Source organism: Neomonachus schauinslandi, chromosome 15 (assembly GCF_002201575.2).
Source record: "Neomonachus schauinslandi chromosome 15, ASM220157v2, whole genome shotgun sequence".
NCBI classification, from domain to species: domain Eukaryota; kingdom Metazoa; phylum Chordata; class Mammalia; order Carnivora; family Phocidae; genus Neomonachus; species Neomonachus schauinslandi.
In genome coordinates this window covers 32,589,971-32,596,737 of record NC_058417.1, presented here as the reverse complement: position 1 = coordinate 32,596,737, position 6,767 = coordinate 32,589,971, and the positions used below count along the sequence as shown (strand labels likewise).

Genomic DNA, 6,767 nt, shown 5'->3' with positions numbered 1-6,767 from the left:
TCATGAACCTTCAGCTGGTCGTCATCCTTAGCCAGTCCAGTCTCTACAAGGAACTGGCATATGTTCTTGCACTGGTCACCTATAGCTGAATTACTTCTCCACATTCTGGATGCTCAATTACAGTACCATTGCAGGCAGATTTCTTAAATGCCTTCGCTAGTTTCTTTTTATCGTAATCATCAAGGATCCTTTGGACAGTAGTAAGGGTCTTCCTACCATTTCTCTGTTGAATTCTTATGGATATAATCCTCAGTGCCAGCAGGAAGCAGATATCATCCTTACTTGAATCAGCAAAGGGGTCGAAAGAGTGGAGGTTCTGGATAGTGGACATAAGGACAGAGGATAGGATTTCTTTTCCTCCATGGAAAAGAAGGAAGGCGGCTGCAGGAGAAGGCAGGGGGGGCTAGGGAAGGGGTGTAGGGGGGTGGGGCTGGAGCCTCAGGAAGGGAAGGAGCTCAAGGGGGAGGCTGTTGCATCCTCCGTGGTTGGCGGCTGTGCAGTGACTGGGGCCTTGCCTTCTCTTTTAAACTTTATACTCATTAATACTATAAGCTCTACTTGCATTTTGGAAATCAAGTTTGCATTTTTCAGTGCATCGATGGAGGTAGTTCTAGCTTGCTTTCTATAGTATGTCAATGGAGATACAGCTCTTCATTTTTGTATATATCCCAGTGCATTCGTTAATGTGATGGAAACTTTTTATAGGAGAAAAGCAAACAGGTTAGCTCTAAATAAGTGGCCAAAAATTTTGATTTTTTTAAAAGAAAATTATGCAAAAGGTGTCATATATATGCATATATATATGTATATACACACACATATATATAAAGAGAAAGAGAGAAAGAGACGGGAGGGAGGGAGTGGGCACTCTCCTTTTTTAGGTTAGGTTGGGATATGAATTTGGGAAACATTGCACCTTAACACCTGAATTTATTGTTTCCATTTAACCAAGAAATAGTTCTTTGGTAAGTTGCTTTACCCCTGATTTTGCATGTGTGTCATTCTTAAAATTTGAGGGTATAGGAGCAGAAGAAAGGAGATTTTCTAATATAGTTAGTTCCTCAAAAACAAAAAAATCTCAGCATGAATGTTTCCATTTCCTAGGAAATTTTTTTCAGTTTCTCTTAAAGCCAGGCTATATTAACTATATTGAACCAACAAAGGGCTGCTCCCTGATATGAAATTCATTTTCCATAGTCATTCTGTCTCTTCAAATATAGCTTGTTATGTATTTAAATGTTGGATTAAAAGCCAAACCTATCTGAAGCTCTGTAGGTTTTCAAATCAGTAACAGAGAAGAGCAAGAATGGTGTTTTTAGATTCCACAAAAGAATCAATCATTTCAGTAATAAACGTCAAAGTCTCTTAACTTTAATTCCTGTAAGAGAAGACACATTTGAGGCTTGAGTTTACAGATAATCTGATAGAGTGTGTTTTTATGTGTGGCTGACTCGTTTAGTCCTTATTAGAAACTCACAGCTTTATTCTAAAGGATCAGTTATAAAGAAGCTGCTTTAATAGAGAAAAGGCACCGTTGACCCATAAATGACTTGGACAAAACTTTCATGTTGGCATTGTTCCTTTTTTCTTTTCTTTCTTTCCTTTTTTTTTTTTTAGATGGAAAAACAGGGGCCCAGTTGGTTAAGCATCTGTCTTCAGCTCAGGTCATGATCCGAGGGTCCTGGGATTAAGCCCTGCATCGGGCTCCCTGCTCAGTGGGAAGCCTGCTTCTTTCCCTCTGCCTGCCGCTCCCCCTGCTTGTGCTGTCTCTCTCTGTGTCAAATAAATAAAAATCTTAAAAAAAAAATGGAAAAACAGATGCATCATTCTAATTTGAGGTTATGGACACCCACATTGGCTCCTGCTTGATCCCTGGAATGGATTATTTTCTGACCTCATAAAACCATGTGTCTGATAGTCCTACAATAATAGAGCTGGGAACACCATGTGTAAAATTAAATTGAAGGGTGGTTGAGACAGCTCTCATTTCCATTTTGGAGATGCTTCCATGAAAAGGAAAAGAAATTCTGAGGACATACACTGTAACTTTGCAAGACATCTGACAAAAGAGTGTTCGACTTTGTACTCTTAGACATGCACCTCTTCAACCACTCAGTACCATGAAACAGCCACTACATAACCATGGTCACACTAATAATGAAACTGCAAGTATTTTTAGACTTTTTATTATGGAAAATTTAAAACATATGTGAAAGTGCAGGGACTAGTACACTGAACCTTATGTACCCATCACTCATGGTCAATCTTGTTTCGTGTTCACTGCCATCTACCTCTGACACAGGATATTTTAAGAAAATCCCAGATAATCATATCATTTCATCCATAAATATGTCTGTAGGTATTTCTCAAAGTTAAAGACTCCTGTTACCATAATACTTATTGTGGTTAACATAATCATCATAATTACTTAATGTCATAAAATACCCAGCCAGCATTCATGTGCACATTCATGCTTATGCGTGGAGGAAAGCCATCCCTACCCCACCTCCCCCCCCCCACACACATTTGTACATGCATATCCCTCTTGTTTGAAACATGATTCAGAAAGGCTTATTAATTGTGATTGGTTGAGATGTCTCCTGAGTATCTTTTAATTTATAATTTCTTTCTCCATGTTTGTTCTTTTCTTTACAATTAATTTGTTGACAAATTTAAGTTTTTCCTATAATTTCCCACAATCTTGATAGTGCCAATGGCATCCCCGTGGTATCTACTCATGTTTTTGTTTGTTCCCTACATTTCCTGTAAATTGGTAGTTAGATCTGGAAGCTTGATCAGATTTTTGCTTTCTTTGTTTTATAAGAACACTTCTTTCAGGAGGGACATGTCTGGCTCTTCGTTAGCCACCATTGGTGATCATTGCCTGGCTCTAGGTTTTCATGAGGGCCTGAAAAATGGTGCTTATCCAATACAGTTATACCTTCCTCATCATTAGTTGAAATGGTTCTCTAAGAACAGTCCCCCCATTCAGTGGTTTGGATAACTGAGTTATATTTTGTATAGGAAATTAAGGTAAATGTTTTATTTTTTAATTTACTGGTTTTTAAAATAAGTTGCTTTCCTTGTATACTCCAAAGATCTATCAATACATCATCATCATCAACATCATCATCATCATCTCAAGGATTTAAATACAGTTTATATGTTTAAATCCACCAGTTATTATTGATCTCAGTGATCAAATATCTCAACTTAGACCAGTGGGAGCTTCTAGTTAACTCTGAATCCTTTTAACTCCACCAAAATAGTATTAGGAATGTTCCCTGTTTGTTATCTGTATGATAAGGTGTTCCACATTCATCTTCTACATTTTCTGTGTTAGACGTCATATTACACGTCTACAAGGTGCCTTGGTTCCTTTTAGTGGTAGATGATAGTTGGAGACAAAATCTGGGTACTGTGATTGTTTATTGCCGCTGGGTCAGTCATCGTTTAGAAGACTTTTCGGTGGGCAGAGCTGGGATGTATGTAGTTTTATTTCAAGAAATGCTTTATGAATTTATATTGATGTACTTCAAATTCTGGATTTCAGAGTTGTCACTTGACCTATCTTCCCTCATTAGTTCCTTTTCTCTATGTTGAAAGTGAGTTCTTTAAGGGCCCAAAAGAATCAACCATTTCCTTTATCCCACTTTTGTCACAGAATAATATTAATGCCACTGACAACAATATGACTGGCAAGTTTTAATATTTTCCACACTTGTTTTTGTCCTTAGGACGTACACCACTCAGGATATACCTCATTAGGGATATATAGTCAATTTACAGTATTTCACAGCCACTTGGAAGTTGTTCCTCCTTTACTGTTACCACATCAGCCTGATGCATAATTAGCTCATTTGTTTCATTTTTCTTCTGCTTTTTGGGACTTTTCAAAAGTTATTTCTGTTTTAAAATTATGTGAAATATACCAGGTTCCAAGAAGGCCAATATAACAACATACATATTGAGAGGTTTAGTCTCCATAACTGTCCTAGTTACCGTATTGCCTCCTTCCCTTTATAGGTAAAACATTTGTTTTAACATTATCTTGTATTTTGCTATTTAGTGTTGTTATATGCAAACATCTATCTACCATTTCTCTCTTTACACACACACACACACACACACACACGTGCGCACATATCAGAAATGGCAGAATATTATATGCACTTACCTCTGTCTCACTTTTTCACGTAACCTTAAATGCTGAGTACCATTCCATTTTAATATACACAGAGATACCTCATTCCATTTTTCCAGCTGCATTTTTCTCGTAGCTACATTGCATGGATATTTCATAGTTTATTCAGTGGGCCCCCTTTTGGTGGGCAATTGGGCTGCTTTCAATATTTTGTTACTACAATTACTGGTTCAGTAAATAGCCTTTCCTTAATTTTGCTCATGTAATTTTTGTATATATTGCCAATTCCCCTCCATAAGAGTAGTAACATTTTGCATTCCCACTAGCAGTATCTGAGATTTTTTTCCTTACAGCTTTGCCAACAAAGTCAATTGTCAAGCTTTTGATTTTTTGCCAATTTGATGAGAAATGCTAACTCAGTGAGGTGTTAATTTGCATCTGTCTTATTATAAGTGAGGTTTAGCATCCTTAATATGTTTAAGTTCCATTTGCATTTTTTTCCTGTGAAGGAATTTTTTCCCTTTCATATTTCTAGCACATTTCCTCTTAGCTGATATTTTTCCTCTCTATTTTTAAAAAAAGCCTTTAAAACATGATAAATATTAACTCTATTTATAATTTAAACTACAAATATTTTCTGCAGATTGTCATTTTATTTACTTTGCCTCTGATGTTTCTGCCATGCAATTTACTATTTACTTTTATACAATTAAATGTCAATAGCTGTTTTCTTTTGGCTTCTCAGTTTTGAGTCATAGGAAAGTTTTATTAGTCCATGGTTATGGAGAAATTTGTCCATGTATGAGACTGGATTTTATGAATAATTGACCACTTATTTTACATCCATAAACTTTAATGTGAAGAACATAATGAGAATATTATGTCTAGATCTCATTCCTGGCTATGCCACCAACTAGTTCTGTGAGTATGAGTACACTACTAAAAGAAATGGAGACTTCAATAGCTTGTTCAAAATTGGGCTAACTATTAACTACCACCAGGGATTATTATCAGGATTAATTGAGAATATAAGATTCCATACATGACTTCCTTGTCATAGCAGGTTCTTCAAATTATCTGTTGATTCTGAATTTCTTTTATGTATGAATTTATGATACAAGAGAAATTATTTGGGATTGGCTCTTCCAAAGGTAAAATCATTTCTTGGCTCAAAATCTGTTACCACATTAATAATCATAGCTTATTCATTTATATCAATTAGATTTCCATTTTTCAGTTCCTTAGTAACAAAGAAGACTGTCATTTTTGGAAGGAATGAATGAGTTTCAAGTAAAGATTAAAGCAATCATTTTGTTTCAGTATCTCAGAACCATGCTCACATTCTCAAGTTTATTTTATAATGTTCTTTACAACTCAGCAATGTTCCTTCATGCCTAACTCCTCATCAGTTTCTTCTCATGTGCCTTATGTACCACGCATTCAGGAATCCTTGATGTCCTTGGAAATCTTTCTCATCTTTAGACATTCATTTACTCCAAATCTTTCTTGAGTGCTTTTATGTGCCAGGAACTCTTCTAAATCCTGGAGTTCACCACTGCTGCCAACATACTTGATTCTTTTTTTTTTTTTTTTTTTTTTAAAGATTTTTTTTATCCGTTTGAGACAGAGAGAATGAGAGAGAGCACATGAGAGGGGGGAGGGCCAGAGGGAGAAGCAGACTCCCTGCCGAGCAGGGAGCCCGATGCGGGACTCGATCCCGGGACTCCAGGATCATGACCTGAGCCGAAGGCAGTCGCTTAACCAACTGAGCCACCCAGGCGCCCAACATACTTGATTCTTGATGCTCCTTTGTTGAAATGTGCAACGTTCTCCCTCCCTTGTAGAACACTACTCAGTAATTTATAGAAAGCATCTGGCTGTTATCTCTATTCAATCTACAATGTCTACAGTGTTCCATTGAAGAAAGCCCCTTTTTAACTCAGGAATTTTTTATATTACCTTTTTATTGAAGTATAATGTAGTGCAGAAAAGTACATAAATCAAAATTATTGAGCCAAATGAACCTTATAGAGTTAACAAGTCTGTGTAACCAACCTGTGATCAAGTCATAAGCCATTACTAACACCTGATAATCTCCCTTCATGCACATTCCAGGTGAACACTCCTTCCAAAGGTGGCCACTAACCTGAATTAAAACACCATCGATTGTTTTTGCCTCCCCCCCCTTTTTTCTGAAATTTATATGAATGGAATCTTACAACATGTGCTCTTTTGTTCTTGGATTATTTTCCAGGAACGTACAATGGGTTAATATTTGCTTCTAGTTTTTGACTCATAGATATTGCTGTATGAACATTCTTGTACATTCCTTTTGTTGAATATATGAATGCACTTTTGTTGGGTATTTAAGAGTGGAACCAGTGAGTTACTGTGTGTGTGTTTGTATGTGGATATTCATTTTTAGAGGATAATACCAGGCGGTTTTCTAGAGTAGTTATACAAATTTATAATCTGTATACAATAGCAGTATTATAGTTGTAGCCATATCCTAGTTATTTCATATCCTTGTCAGCACTTGGTTGCTTGTTTTTTCCTTTTCTTTCTTTCTTTCTTTCTTTCTTTCTTTCTTTCTTTCTTTCTTTCTTTCTTTCTTTCTTTCTTT

At 36.4% G+C, this 6,767-nt stretch overlaps 1 pseudogene; it reads right to left on the bottom strand.

Moving 5' to 3' along the window:
- The window catches only part of LOC110593173, a 6,911-nt pseudogene extending 6,580 nt beyond the window's left edge, over window positions 1–331 (bottom strand).
- Window positions 332–6,767: the final 6,436 nt, after the last annotated feature.